This window comes from Giraffa tippelskirchi, chromosome 7 (genome assembly GCF_054371585.1).
Source record: "Giraffa tippelskirchi isolate mGirTip1 chromosome 7, T2T-mGirTip1v1.2.pri, whole genome shotgun sequence".
Lineage (NCBI taxonomy): Eukaryota > Metazoa > Chordata > Mammalia > Artiodactyla > Giraffidae > Giraffa > Giraffa tippelskirchi.
In genome coordinates this window covers 111,596,379-111,612,678 of record NC_137281.1, presented here as the reverse complement: position 1 = coordinate 111,612,678, position 16,300 = coordinate 111,596,379, and the positions used below count along the sequence as shown (strand labels likewise).

Here is a 16,300-nt window from a genome sequence, read left to right as displayed (position 1 = left end):
CAAAATTCATCCTTTAGATAAGTTTTTATTTCATTTCTTATCAAAATATAACTTACATACAGTAAAAGTCACTCTTCTTAGTGTACAGTTCTATGAATTTGACAAGGGGTTTTAATTTCGTAATTACCAACACACTCAAGAAAGGAAAGAATTCCATCTCCCTTACCTCCCAAATTCTTTTGTGCCCTTCTATAGCCAACTTATTCCCCTTCTCCAAACCCTGGTAACCACATATCTGTCTTCTGTCCCAATATTTTTGCCTTTAAAAGATATCATTTAAATGGAAAAATATATTAATGTAGCCCTTGACTCTGGTTTCTTTACTCAGCACAATACATTTCAGATACATTCCATGAACAAATCAATATTTGTTACTTTCTATAGTTGAGTGGTATTCCATTCTGCAGTTTATTCATTTCCTAATTGAAGAATATTTACATTGAATCCGTTTCTTAGCAATCACAAATAAAGCAGCTATGAACACTCATGTACAGGTTTTTCTGTGACTGTAAGTTTTTATTTTACTTGGATAAATATCTAGTTATGGGACTTTTATATTATATCTGCTATAGAAGTTTAACTATAAGAAATGCCAGGCACTTCCACGGTGATCAAGTGGTCAAGGATCCCCACCTTCCAATGCAGAGAATGTGAGTTTGATCCCTGACTAGGGATCTAAGATCCCACATGCCTCAGGGCAACTAAGCCCATGCAGCACAGCTGCTAAGCCCCAGTGCCACAACTAGAGAGAAGCCTGTGTGCTGCAACTAAGACCAGATGCAGCAAAAAAGAAATAAAAAACAAATAAATATTAAAAATTAATGTCAAATGGTTTTCCAGAGTGGCAGCACCATTTCTGCATTCCTTATTAGCAATATGAGAGTTCCAGTTGCTTCAGATTCTCATTAGCACTTAGTATTGGCAGATATTTATCTATCTTGTTATCTGAGGTAGTTACGTTGTATAAAGTTCCTGGGATCACTGAATTAGTGAATACTGAATAATTTTCTCTGGGAGAAATATGGGGTGAGGTTCCTGTTAGTCTGTGCTTGTAACACTTTTGTCAGTTGATCAAGATACAACTTTATTTGTTTGTGCTTCTACTTAAAGACATCTTATTTGACATATTCTGGTAATTCATCAACATTGAACCCACATGCAACAGCAATGGACAAAGTTTATCAAACGTATATTTTCTCTGTAGAGCACATCACAATGGGAACACTAGCCAGAACTTCAGCACTATGCCTGGGGTCCACTTTATTTTTTTTTTATTTTTATTTTTTTTTAATAAATTTATTTATTTTAGTTGGGGGCTAATTACTTTACAACATTGTAATAGTTTTTGCCATACATTGACATGAATCAGCCATGGGTAAACAGCAGTATCACCAACAAAGAGCAGACAAATGAGAAAAATGTGGCACTGAGAAGACTATGAAAATGGGACACTTGTTTACAGTATGAGAGCTGAAACAATAAGGCAGAGTGTTGCCTCATCCAATCTCAGCTGGGAACATGTGTGTCAGGATTCTCTGTGCTTGCATAAGTGTGAGAAAAGGCAGTATTTTTTTTTAAAATAGTTGAAGTATAATTGATTTACAGTATAGTTGGTTTACAATACTGTGTTAGTTTCAGGTATGCAGCAAAGTGATTCAGTTATACATTATTTCAGATTATTTTTCCATGATAGGTTATCACAAGATATTGAATGTAGTTCCCTGTTCAATAGAGTAAATTCTTATTGCTTATCTATTTTATGTATAGTGGACTTCCCTGGTGGCTCAGATGGTAAAGCGTCTTGCTTACAATGTGGGAGACCTGGGTTTGATCCCTGGGTTGGGAAGATCCTATGGAGAAGGAAATGGCACCCCACTCCAGTACTCTTGCCTGGAAAATCCCGTGGACGGAGGAGCGTAGTAGGCTACAGTCCATGCAGACGCAAAGAGTTGGGCACGACTGAGCGACTTCACTGTCACTTCACTTTATGTATAGTAGTGTGTATCTGTTAACTCCACACCTCTAATCCCCCCTCCCTTTCCTCTTTGGGAGAGTTTGTTTTCTATGTGACTCTGTTTCTGTTTTGTATATAGTTTCATTTGTTTTATTTAGATTTCACATATAAGAGAAATCATTAAATATTTATTTTTCTCTGATTTATGTCACTAAGTATAATATTCTCTAGGTCCATTCATGTTGCTTCAAATGGCATTATTTATTCTTTTTCATGGCTGAGTAATGTTAAGGGCAGCAAATATTGATTCTGGAGTTTTAAATAAATTTTGGTGAGGAGGCAAATATGCAAATATAGAACCTGCCAATAATGTCAATTAACTCTATCTATCTATCTCTATCTAATCTAATCTGTCTTGCCATCCTATAGGCTCAGTTTAAGTGTCACAGACTTTCAGGATATCTTGTCCAAACTGTTAGCCTCCATCAGCTGAGCTCTGGGCTCCCACTGGCATCCTGTACTTTTCTTTCTAAAAACCTGATACTTCACATTGTATTGTTTTTGTGTTTTATAATTATTTGTTCTCTTTTCTGTCTTTTTCACTGGACTTTACACTCTAAGAGGCAAGGATTCACCTTTGTATCTCCTGTAACATGAAGATTTAGCACAGTGCCTGGTACATGTTGGATAAATATTTGTTGAATAAATGAATGCTTCTTTCAAAGCAGCAAATATGGTAAAAAGAGAACTAGAATTAGAGTTGGAAAATCTGTCTTCCCATCCTAGTTCTAAAACCTCTTGGTTTTGTGACTGGTGACAAGTTACGTATATTCCTAAAGCCTCAGTAAAGCCTCAGTACTATAAGCCTCAGTACTTATATTCTTAGAGCCTCTCACCTGTAAAACTGGAAAAAACAATACCCATGTAGATATATTAAAAAATTAAAGCTTCAAAGTCAGACAATAAACATGAAAACATTAGTATCTGGCACAGTGTTGGTATCCAATAGTCACTGGATTGGAGTGTTTTATGAACCACAACTAGACTTTTATAACTATATGAGCAAAATAAAATATACTGATGACTACTATGAACAGTGAGTTTATTTAGCCACCCTCATACTACCAACTCTTCATGTATTTACTTTTATGAATTCAGGGGACTCCAACATTGAAAATGATTTTTCGCTTTAGAAGTAGAAGTTCTGGCACTTCATCAAGCCACACTCTTCAGGATCAAAGGTTATGTACACTATATTCTATGAATATATCTTCATATGAACTGATGATATATCTATGTTTCAAAAATATTTTCTGAATGTTTGAAAGTCACTCTTCAATAACTCAGGGTTTGTATTCTTTGCCAACAAGATTTTTCTCTTTCAAACACTACTGAAAAAACAAAGAATTAAATTTAAATGCAAGCATATAATGATTCTGCCTGAAATGTTTTCTTACAAAGATCTATTATGTCCCTTAAGACTTCAGGGCAATAAAAATCAATCATTTCTATAAAATTATCACAATCCTTTTTTTGTGTGTAACTAAGGGTAACAAAATAAAAGAAACGCTCAACTCCTGTTGAAAAGAAATTGCATAAACAATACAATGGTTACATCACTCAAAATTTATACAGAGGATTGCCTTACAAAATCATGATGATCAGATATGATTAAGTGACACTATTTAAGATTATTGGTCTTTAGTGGATACAAAGCATGATGACTCACTGGCAAAGCAAGCTAATGGTAGGGAGGGAGAGATGTAACTTTGTGTTTTGATTACAAAGCAGAACAGATAGTAAAGCCTCAGAATCAATAATCACCATTTTCTATGAAACTTTCATTGTTTCCTAAATTAGATTCATAGTAATTTTCTTGGCGATGACATTTTTTTTCAACACATACATTCTTATAAGTAACCTAACCACAGGCCTAAATTAAACCTAGAGTTTAAAACATTATTTGCTGACAGGCATCCTCCAAGTGTTTTCCACAGAGAGACATCACTTCCGATTGTTTCCAGGCTATTCTAAATGATCTTGGACAGGGCTACTGAGTGACTTGTCAGGGAACAGGAAAACATTATGACACCGCTTCTCCAGATTTCTTCCCAGAACGTGAAATATTTGGGATCGCTCTAATGGAATCAAGGCTAGCTTCACGTTAAGCGTCAGTTTTAACTGGGGGAATGCTTCTAACATATGGCCGCTGGGCTCTGACTCACAGTAACCTTCAAATTCTGGCCAAAATGTCTGTTTCCTGAGATTGTGTCTGAGGGCCTGTGCATCCCTGGTGGGGCCCGGCAGGCTTCAATAAATGCTATTGTTGGAACAAATGAATGAATTAAAGAGTTCCTAATTAGGAGCTACAAATTCCTCCATCAACAAAATAATCCCATAGGAAAGTGGCAATGGATTTGGAATTCATATTTATGAAGAATTCTATTTTCAGCTCCTTTACAATTTTTTCTTCATTTCTGCTCAACCTGATCTTTGATTTTTTTTTTTAAACACAAAAAACCAAGGTGTGAAAAGCACTGAAGCATTTTCCAGGACATGAAAAACAAGTGCAGTTCTTGGAAAGTTTCATTTGTATGTAGCTTGTGCATGAAAATTATTTTTAAATCTCAGTTAATCACCAGATATTTTCTGAGAACAGACTGTGGGGAGGCACTGTGTGAGATATTTGAGAAATAAGGTTAAAAACATCCTATCCTTGCTTATGCACCAAGAAGTGTTATTAAGACTAGTAGAAAGTGTGCAGGTTCCGAAATATCTACAGGTGAGGCAAATGTTTACCTAAGTGTCACTAAATTAGAACTGCTATCAAAGTAGTATATATAATTTTTATCACACTTTTCATAATTAGAGAGGTCTCAGTTGAAAACCTTATGAAATCCAACATGGAAGAAAACAAAACAGAAAATCCACAAAGATACCACTAAAATTCGAATAACTAAAGCTTGTATTTGTGCTTTAAAAAATCCCTCAGGCATTTGCTCGGAGACTATTTACTCTTATGTAAGACACAGTTCTGACAACCTTGATATCTGATTTTCCAGTATACAGAATATATTTTAAAAAAATCCCAGCAGAAAGGAGTAGAGAGTTCTGCTCATAGGAATGAGGAGAAATGATAAATACTAAAGGAAGAGATAAAAAATGATAAAAAGTTAGACCTAAGAACTCAAAAAATATAGCAGCATGGGACTACTTAGCATAGTGGGGGCAGGAGGAGAAGGGGACGACAGAGGATGAGATGGCTGGATGGCATCACTGACTCGATGGACATGGGTTTGGGTAAACTCTGGGAGATGGTGATGGACAGGGAGGCCTGGCGTGCTGCGATTCATGGGGTCGCTAAGAGTTGGACATGACTGAGCAACTGAACTGAACTGAACTGAAACAATGAACCACACCTGCAAAGTCTCTGAGGACATCCTGTATTACAGCATACTACACACACCATCATAATTAGTGTTTATAATGACTTTGAAACATCAAGAATGGATTAACCCATGATCTCTAAGAAGCCAGGGACTTACATAATATATTTTGAAAGGCTTCTCCCACCACTGAACAGAGTGAAATAGTTTAGGCACTTAGATAGACTCCAGAAAATTAATTTACATGTAATATTTTATTTTCTAATAAGGCTGTGAATGTGGTATTGATATACATACTTCAAATAATAACCTTAATTACTTAAGACCTTACAATTAGGGTCTAGGTTATTTCAGTTTCAGTAAGCAATACTCTGAAGCCAGTAGGAAAAATAAAGGCCTTTCCATAGTAGGAATAACTGTATTCTACACCAGCATTTCATTGAACTGCATCATTAGCCAAATATCAATAAAATAAAAACCGTTTAAACACTCCCTCTATTTTTAAAGCGACAATGTTTTTGTAAATGTTTACTTGAATTATGAGTGTTAAGGGCTGAGGTTTAAATATATACCATTATATTAAGATACTTGCTATTTATATCATAGCAAAGGCTATTTATATAATAATGTTTAACCTGCCGTTATTCTGGAGAAGGAAAAGTTGGTCAAATAAGTTCAAGGAGGGGTAAAAAAAGGAAAGAAAAACACTTTGGCCTAACTTGGCACTGCTTTCATTCAGGGCAGGTGAAGTGATAAGTTTTGAAAAGGACGCTTTTCACATGCACACACATGACACCAACACCCTTCTTCGTGGCTGCGAGAATTCTTTTTCAAAACTGCAAGCCTGTTTCCAGGGCAGCTGCAAAACATCCGTGAACACTCGTTAATTTATTGGAGTCATGGAAACTGCTGCCTCTACACCTGCCAGCTACATCCACATTGTGCAGACTCCACAATGCAGGAGCCGAAGGTGCCGAGATGAATTCTCTTCGCTCCAGGCTGGCTGGAGGAAAGGGGAGCCGCTGCTCAGGCCAGGACTATACTTTTGTATTTCTGCTGCTTTCACTCCATCTATTGTCCAGGCTCCAGAATAATGCTTTCTGCATTAAAATCACCGTGGCCACCTCTAAATTGCTATTAAATGTATTATTATCTTCATCACTACTGTTGTTGTTAATGAGAATGCAGTTTAAAGGCTACCTACCACTGGGCACTCACCAATGGCTGGGGAAAGACAGCAGGCAGGGTCAACATCCTCACTCACAATGGGGTAGATGAAGCTTGGAGAGGTTTCCCAGCTTAGCCTGGGACACGGAGAAAGGGAGAACTGAGACTTCAGCCTGGGTTTCTGACTCTCAGTCCAGTGCTCAATCAATTTTGCTGCAGGCTGGATATTGAGAACTGATTTCTTATTCTTTAGGAATTTATATCCTGAGAAACTCAGATTGGCAAGTGTAAGGAAAACTTCCACTGTAGAATTTCTGAAAGTGAAACATGAGGCTGTCGTATTTTTTCAGAAAACTTTGGTCACTAATTATATCTTCCTTTCGGTTCACACTTGTGTTTTCTATTCATTCCTACCACAAGAGATAATTTACATGGCTGTTCAACACTATGTCACCAGTAAATCACCAGTTAAATGTTAATTATCGGACCTCATGACAATCCACAGAAAAGTAGCTCATATGATGCAGGTTATAAACCAAGCCTGATCATATGATTGTTGTTTCATAATTTCTAGCCTTTTCTGAGTGATAGAGATACACAGAGCACTTGCAAGGGGCCCCAGTGCCCATTACTACAATGGTCTCAGAAGTCAAGACTAGCATACTTTGAAGTTATATCTCTTTCTTTAATGTATCTTTCTTTCATTAATCAACTTAAACTTTTCTGGTACTTTTTAATATTTTATCTATTCAAGTTGGGAAGGGGGTGGTCCAGACAGGCTGTATTACATGTGCTTTCTAGTAGCATAAGGGAGTGATTCTAATGATTAATTCCAAAATTCCTTCCACATTGAAAGGGTGCTCATTTGACATCTCTGCTCCGGCCCATAATCTTGCTCTTACCAGCCTTTGTTTGGCATAAAATACTGAATCAGTTTATCAAAGAACTATAATAAGTTACTTTTAAAAGTTATATTATTTGATAGCAGGGCTTTTGAAATAAAATGTAAAATTTTTAATCTGGCAAAATAACAGGTGATATTTATTTAAGGCAAGGATTATAGACAGAACAAAAGTGTGGCAGCTCCAGGGTAAAATTCTCGGGTAGAGATAAAGCCAGACCCAGAAATAAAATCCTCAAGGACTCATTCCTATTCAATGTTCTGATCATTTGGCCACACTCTAGAAAGAGACAATAAATACACATCCATGGAAAGTCCAGAGATGGAAATGAGGTGGTCTTACTTTCATCATTTTCAGAGATCAGAGCTGAAGCCATTTATAAAGATACCGGCCATAACGGAAACCTCTGCATGTCGACTAAAAATGGGAAGACAGAGAAGAGGTTGATAAAAACGAAATCATGATATACTCATCCTTATCCTATCACCAAAGTGGTTGCCCAAAGAGGGGTCTCCACAGTGGTGTGATGAAAGGCATAAATCACGGACCACCCACTGGGGCAGCCAGGCCAGAGAGGGGAGGAAATGGCCTTTTCCTCAGAGGGCTGAATGACCGGACTCGCTTGGATGAATAGATAACACCATCGCGGAACAGACAGCAGAGATGAAAGTGGAAACCAACGAAAACAGAAGAACGGAGGAAAACCATCAAAGGCGTGGAAAATAACAAAAGTTCAGGGACTGGTGCGATCAGCACCCAAATGCTAAAACTGCAGCACGAGCGAGCTGTTTGAAGCTGCTAAAGGGATTGAATACAATCTGGAATGAACAGAATTTGCCATCAAATAGAACAGAAGGGCCACTAAGAGACCTCAAGGAAGGACAACCTAATGGAATGTGAGCGCTGCTAAGAGCTCACACGGCAATGTCCTTTTGAGCATCTCAATCATTCTAAAGTGGTGTTTAAAACACACACACACGCACGTACGCACACATGGTCCGGAGTCTGTGGGGAATTTTGATGGGAGCTGCTCATCAAAACTCTTAAATAATGCAAGGCAACGGCAATCTATCCGATCTTCCACTCTGAGGACCTGGAGCAGAGAACAGACGCGGGTTTTATCAAAGCAGCCTCTAATCCTTCCAGCACATCCGCAATGTCCATCTCACCAGGGGCGACCTTCTGAGTGAACTTGGGGAGAGATGTGCTCTTTGCTTTTGTCTGGGTTGCAGTTTAATTCAGCAGGAAGCAGGCCATGGCTGGGAACCACAGCACAAAGAAACCCACGGTAAGGAGGTGAAAAATGCAGGACTGATCGACCATAAGTGAGATGAAATAAGTGACTGGTAGTTTTTCATAAGACCAGCAGAATTAAAAAAAAAAAAATACAATGGGTTATCACTTTTGTGGCTCATTTCCCATTGCTGTTACTAAGCAGGCGATGACAGGAACAGCACAATTGAGCAATCACACACAGATCAGAGAGAGAGAGAGAGTAGAAGAGAAAAGGAAAGAATCAGAGAGACTCTTGAAGACTGTGTCCTATCCAGGGCAATCATCCAAATAAAAAAGTGTCAATTTCAGTCAAATATAGTGCATATAAATTTCACTGTGAAGATATACAGACTTAAAAATTATTCTGTTTTTATGCAGATAATTGTCCCTAACACCTCTGGATCGAAAGAATTTGGGGTAACGTAAGGTACAAAATCTTCAGATAATCAAAAGGGATGCACGTATTTGTAGTAAAGCTAAGAAATCATGTTATCCAAAGTTTATGAGCCAGTGGTTTTCCCTGTGCTAACCATTAACCTAATTTTGGACCAAAGGGAGGGAGGAGATATTCCTTAGAAGGGATAAGTCAAAGGAAAGCTGCATACGAGGGGAAATAAACCAAGCCTTCTCACTTGATTATCTTCACTCTGTAGAGCTGGGTATCATTACACAGGCAGTGGGGAACAGAGAATTCTTTACTCTGGAATGGGTTCAATCTTGCAAAAGATCTCCAAGCAAGCCTCTAGAACAGGAGTGGCTGGAGCCTGGTTCAGATTGCTTCCATTACTTTTGGCTGTTGATTCCATACCCCATCAGGCGTCCAGCACTGAATCAGCATGAGAAAAGGGCACAGAAGGAGGGAAAAGGGGATTCAGTTCAGCATATCTTTAACCCTCATCACAGATTCTGGTGTTTGTACACTACTGAATTCCTATCAATATGAAAACATGTTTCTTGTTATTATTCCATTCAACATTTTACTGTCTTTGTCTCAGTAGAAAATAAAATCACCACCTGTCTCCACCTCAAACAATCTTAAGCTCAGCAACAATAAAGAAGGATGGAGTCTTCTTTGCACGATGGGTTTAGAGTCGTATGAGCACCTAGTAGGTGCTCAATAAATACCAGCCAATAGACAGGACTCTTTTCCTCCGACAGCCTCCCAGAGACGCAAACTGCTTTGGGAAACCTGATGAAGAGGCCCGCCTTTCTGGCAGAGCCATCCTCACTCTTTCATCACTGTACTCAAAGATATTACTGATGTTGGTCCTCTGGTTTAGCTGCTTTTTTCCTCTGACTGGACTAACTGAGTCTACTCTGCTCACTAGCTGTCACTTCAGAATCCTGTCATGCAGCGGAAGGCCAAAGGACATTTTCCCCTAAGTCCTTTTAACTTCCTGGCATTCCGTTTTTCAACCCCACATTAAAGGTGCTGATGTTTCATCCTAGTCCTACCAGCCAATGGGTGGCCTCAAGTTAGACTAGTCAGGGCTTCTCTCCGCTCTTTCCCTGTTGGGCACAGGGAGAAGGAACCCAGAAAAATGTTTCCTCAAGCTCATTTTGTAATTTTCCCTGTGGATGCTATCACTGAAGTTCTGAGATCATTCACTAAGAAACAGACATACTTGAAACTAATGTACAACAGATGTCAACCTAGGGCCACTGTTGGCCAGCAAGACCTCTTTCTTGCAAGTTCTCAAAAATTTTTTTTTTCCTTTTTTACTTGTCTCTTCCCTCTTCTGCTCTCCCCCAATGCTCAGTCATCGTATAACCCATTAAAGCTGGTATACCAATTCAGTTTCTTTTCTAAGACAAGACCTGCCAACTTGAAAAACAAAAATGAACCTCCTCTAATGTTGGCAAATTTCTCCAAGTCTCAACTAACCCCGGGCAGAGATTGGTGGACGTGAGCCCAGTTGAAGCCTGAGGTGAGAGCCATCATTTTTTACCTGCTTTAGCGAACAATCTCCCGATACGTTCTTCAATTCTCATCCTTGGTATATTCCAGGCCCAGGAATCAGCAAGCCCAGAAGACTGGCATTCTTCACAGTTTAGCAGAGCAAGCCATCTGTCCCTAGAAGCCGAGATCTTAGATGCCCGTGCTCCCATAAGAATCTCTCTGTGTCTCTCCGATTTACCCTGTTCCCGGTGGTAAAAAATTAGTTTATATTTTAAGGGCTTTGGAATGACTAATTTCGACTAAGTTAAACAGGGCAGAGTAGTGACTCCCGAGTGACTCGATCTGTGATTCTTAGGAAGAATTTAATGGACAGATTTTATTTTCGTTCAGGGTGACCTCACTGATCATTGTGCAAAATGCCGCTTCTTTATATTTTTTCCCTTTAAAACAAAGTCTTCACAATTTTCTAGGCATTTTGTAGTGAAGAAAATTCTAATTACATTTTACTTATGTTTAAGGCCACTGTTCAGAAATTACTATTTTTTTTAAAGACCTCTATTTTAAAAAGAAAAGTGTAGGTGAAGGTGATTATATCTTTCCAAAGTCAGTAAAACAAATGTGTTGCATAAGACATTTCAATTCAATTAAGAGAAACAGGTCAGATGCTAAAATATTAGTAAAATCAATTATGAGTAATAGGTCTCCTGTTAACATGTATCACTACAGCTGCCTCTCTCATAATTTTTGAGTACATTTACATCTGTTTCATATTCTCTGTGTGCCTGCAATATATGTATGTGTCACTGACTGTAAAACCTTGTCCATTTCCTTTTCTTCCTTGCCTTTCCTCTCATATGCCTTGGAAATGACACACAGACCAACACTTTTTTAGTGAAGATTTTTCTAAGAGGAAAGTCAGGTGGCAAGTTGCAAAGAGCTTTGAATCTTGTCTTGTCCCTTGCCAGCAGGGCAAGGAGCACCATCCCTCTGAACCTTGGTTTCCTCATCTGTAAATGAGAGTAATAATAGTACTTTCCCCCCAGGGTGGCTGTGTGACTGAAACTCAACTTACTCTAATGTGCCCACCAGGCTGTCAGGGACATGATGGTCAGTGATTGTCCCTTTCTGATCTTTGAAAATCCTAAAAGTCCTGAGTATGGAAGAGTGGATATTAATCATAACATTTCAAATATGAAATGGCAACCCACTCCTGTATTCTTGCCTGGAGTATCCCATGGACAGAGGAGCCTGGCAGGCTACAGTCCATGGGGTCACAGAGAGTCAGACACAACTGAGCGACTAACACTTTCACTTGTACTTTCAGGGTCATTAAACACGCCTGAAAAGTGGGTGCCAAAGAGAAGGATATTTCCCCTTTATTTTCACTGTTTATTAAAGGAGCACCTTCAAATTCCCATGTTGATAACGTATGAAAAGGCAACACTAGGGGGACAAAAAAATTTGCCTCTGTAACTTCCATTAGCTTTTCCTTCAGACAAACAGGTGAAGCCTGATATGGGGAAATTATAGAAAAAGTAATACCACTATGAATCTATACTATAATTACAAAAACAAAAAAGTGACCTATATGCATATGATAAAACATGAAAGAGTAAAACTGGAAATTTTTTTGGTAGATGAGTGAAAAAAATGGGTACATTTTTTCTCCTGTATGTTTTATCATCCATATAATGAAGTTAGATGTTTAGGTGGAAAATTGGGTGTCTGTTTAGGTTGGTGGGCTATCTGGTCAAAAGGTAAGCGTCTCAGAAGTAGAACTGAAATCAAGTTTGGCTTCATGGAATATTTTCCTCCTAAGAGCACAGACTGAATGTGAGTGTTGATGGAGCTGAGGAAGAGGAAGGAAGGACAATTTTGGAGGATGGCCACCTGCTGAGGGGAGCGGACTTAGAGAAAATGGTCTACATTTAGAGGTCGAGTGGGTGGAAAATAGAAATGAAAAAGTTGTACGAGAGAAGGCAAGTAATACAGTGAGGAACATTAAAGCATTGATAATGTTGATTAAGTGTGTATACTTTTGAAGAAAAGAGGTATCCATAAACTGCATCCATTCCCTGAAGAAGGGAATGGCAACCCACTCCAGTACTCTTGCCTGGAGAATCCCATGGTCAGAAGAGCATGGTGGGCTACAGTCCATGGGGTCACAAAGAGTTGGACATGACTGAGTGACTAAGACTTCCCAATTAAAGTGCATTGATGAGCTCAATACCTCTTGAGAAGGCCCCAAGTATTCAAGAGTTTAGAATATAGCTCACATTGGCACTTCCCTGGTAGTCCACACTTCTAAAAGGGGAGTGCAGGTTCAATTCCAGATTAGGAAACTAAGATCCCACATGCCACATGGCACAGCCAAAAAACAAAAAGAGTATAGCTCACTGACACCCTGGCTTACAAAGGCATTGCGTCTACCTTTGGTCCTACAAACTCTGGGAGGTATGGGGCAGCCTGGCACAGCAGGAAGGACAAGGCTTCAGGGCTTGACAGAAGCAACTTGGTTCAAGCCCACCTCTACCACTCACTAGCTATGTGGGTTGGGCAAGTTGCTTAACATGTGAAACTCAGCTTCCTCAATTAACATTCATAGTTATACTTAATAGTTACCATGAGCTTTAAATGTGATTACACACACAAACACACATACACACCCACATACATATAAAATGAGTGCAACATAGTAAATTACATACGTATTCTCGCTATATGGATGAGAAAAAAATAAGAACTCCCATCCTGAGATAATAAGCAAATTAGTAAGGTTAAGGTTGTGTCTCCATCCAGGTTTCTATGCCCAAGGGGGGACCAGGACAATTTTCTCCGGAAGCCATGCTTTAAGAGCTGCCACTGAAAAGAGGGAGCGCCACCCTGCAGGCCCCCACTCTGCCTCCATGAACGTGGTGGTGGATTAGTTGCCATTATCCACAGTCGAAAGTCCTAACGCTCTTTCGTTCATCTTAGAGCTGGAGCACTTGGCTGAGCTGATCGCTCTGATGCCTGTATTTTGAATCCTGTAATACACCACGCTTGGGGTCAGGGGATACAGATAAAGGGGCACGGGGTGGCTTCTGTTCTCTACTGAGCACAGACACAGACTGCTTCTAAGTCCTGGAGGTCTGCCTATCTCCTCGGGGAGGCTGGTAAGAGGAAAGAATAACACTCCAGCCGGTATCTCTCGCCTGCACCTTGCAACATGTATAAAATGAGAAAGGAAGGGAAGGTGCTCCCCTAAGTCTCGTGGGGTGAGGACTCTGAGCTGGGAGCCGGTAGGTGACTAAACCTGAGGCTCCGTCAGCAGCCGGGGCACAGAAGGCTAGTGACACCCTGTGAGCGTATCCAGTAAAACCCACGACAGGCAAAGCCTGGTGGGCAGAGGAAGAACGTGACCACACAAGAGCCAGGGTCTGCCAGGGGCATCTGCTCCCTCCCAGTACAGCTCATATGGAAACTGTTTATGTTTTCTGTTTGCCAGAAAACCCTTTGTGGGTTGCTGAACCTGTTTGTCCTGAACTCCTAACAACAAACACATGGCATCCAGTTCTCCAGATGACAAGTCCTTTTGTTAATGAGCAGAGAAGGACTGATGAGGCCCTGCTGCTGTGAAAACCCTTAGCTACCTGGAACCTGGTGGACCAAGGGTAGCAGGGCTGCTTTGAAAGGGGGGTCTGTTTTCTCACTCTCCATCCCACTCCTTCACATGTGGACAACCCAGAAGCAAAAGTGAAGGTAAAGTAAGTGTTAGTCACTCAGTTGTGTCTGACTCTTTGTGACACTCTGTCCATGGAATTCTCCAGGCAAGAATACTGGAGTGGGTTGACATTCCCTACTCCAGGGGATCTTCCCAACCCAGGAATTGAACCCAGGTCTCCTGTATCACAGGCAAATTCTTTACTGTCTGAGCCACCAGGGAAGCCCTAACCCAGAAGCATGCCCATCTGGATTTGTCTCATTCAGGTGAGCTGAACTTATTTTATCCCCAAAGTGCCACTGCTCCAGGGGAAGCCAATGCAACTCCGTTCGACTCATAAGATGCAGTAGGAACAGGTTAGAAAATACAGAAAGTTTTGTAAATATAGACACACTTATATACATAAAACACTTTCTATCCTTTTTCATGCATGGGTGCACATATACATTCACCTACATGTAGCTGTGGTTTGGGGAATCAACAAGAGTGAGGTCAATTCGAGAACATGTGACTTGAGAGTGGTAATTAAATACAAGTGGTGATCAAACCCCATAAGGGCGTGTGTCTCTCCAGGGTGGTGTGGTGACGTGTCTTCAGGCAGTATGAGACAGATGCTAGCATATGCATCTGCTCTCCCCTTTCTATCCCCTTCTTGTCTATTAAAATCTGTCTCTCACACCTGCCAGGTACCCTCCCCATTGCACCAGGGGGGCTGCTGGTTGGTGATGATTGAGAAATTTCGACTTCTGTTCATTGCTTTACCCATATCTACTGTTAACCAAACACTGGAAAACATCCCATGTCATCCTCAGAAAGGTTCAGAGAGAAATTAAGAATCTGGAAGAGCCCCAGAGGAGTGTTGAGGGGAAGTCTTGAGGAATTCCCATGGTCACAGGGTTTAAGAGATTCTGATCTTAGAACCAAAACAGATCCCAAATATGTCAGAACGATGTTCCAGGAAAAGAGCTTGGAAAAAGGAAGCCTGTCAGGTAAAAATAAACTGATTTTCCCTGAACAATCTTGTACTTTGTACAAGTAAAAATGACCACACCATTCCATGCCTGGGGCAGATCCAGGGTCAGTCTGGCTCGCCCAAAGGTGTGCCGAGTCCACAGCAAGGCTGTAGGAAGCCCCTTGTTCTCAGCCCAGTGTCATGCACACACCTCTGAGCAGTTCTCTGAGGAATAACTTAAAGAAGATTTGATGGAAATGCTCTTACTGTGAAAGACAAGCTTCATTTAAAAGGACAATGCACTTCATGAAAACTTCTGGAATACAGAAATGCTTTAAAACAACAATATCAAAAACCAGAAAACAAAAACCACCAACAGCCCCATGATCTTTTCCTTTTAATCTTACCATAACTTATCAAAGGCAGGGCTTATATGTAGTCTTTGCTGGTGAACCCGTTAGAGCGGGGACTGTCTCTGTCTGACTCGGTGCAAAGTCTCGGTGCCCACTGTCAGTGCAGGGCACACACGGCATGCCATTTTTGTTGCTCATAAGGAAATGGCAACACACTCCAGTGTTCTTGCCTAGAAAATCCTGTGGACAGAGGAACCTGGTGGACTACAGTCCATGGGGTTGCAGAGAATCAGACACAGCTGAGCCCAATTGTTGATCACAGCTGATCACAACTGGGGGATCCAGTGGGTTCCCAATAAGTGCTTGTTCACTAATCAAGGCAAAATTTACACCTGGCACCAGTGAAATGTGGGGCCTCTACTTTTACCTCAGAAATACAGAAGCAAAAGGTGAACTCTGTACAGTCTTGAAAGGCAGCAAAGTCTGAGGTAGCCACTCAGCAAGAAGTAGAACAGTGACAGTGAGAAGCCCTCTCAGAGAATACCTTGTCCATAAGCTCCCTCGGAGGGACTCACAGTAGAGCTGTCGTGCCAATTCTGATGCCTGTAACGGTTTCATAACACAGTGGGTGACCAGGAAGAGAGAATAAAGCAAAAAAATAATATATACACTCACACAGAAAAACCTATAACTGTGAGCTGCTCCACA

At 40.3% G+C, this 16,300-nt stretch overlaps 1 protein-coding gene and 1 long non-coding RNA gene across 4 annotated transcripts in view; both read right to left on the bottom strand.

Moving 5' to 3' along the window:
- Nucleotides 1-16,300, bottom strand: part of RORA (RAR related orphan receptor A) — a 796,368-nt gene that overhangs the window by 118,503 nt on the left and 661,565 nt on the right. The gene's annotated exons all lie outside the window — the stretch shown is intronic.
- Nucleotides 7,519-11,415, bottom strand: LOC145512877 (uncharacterized). Its single transcript, XR_014058888.1, has 2 exons — nucleotides 10,634-11,415; nucleotides 7,519-9,510 (listed from the first exon to the last, which is right to left on the bottom strand). It is a non-coding gene; the product is annotated as an uncharacterized LOC145512877 (long non-coding RNA).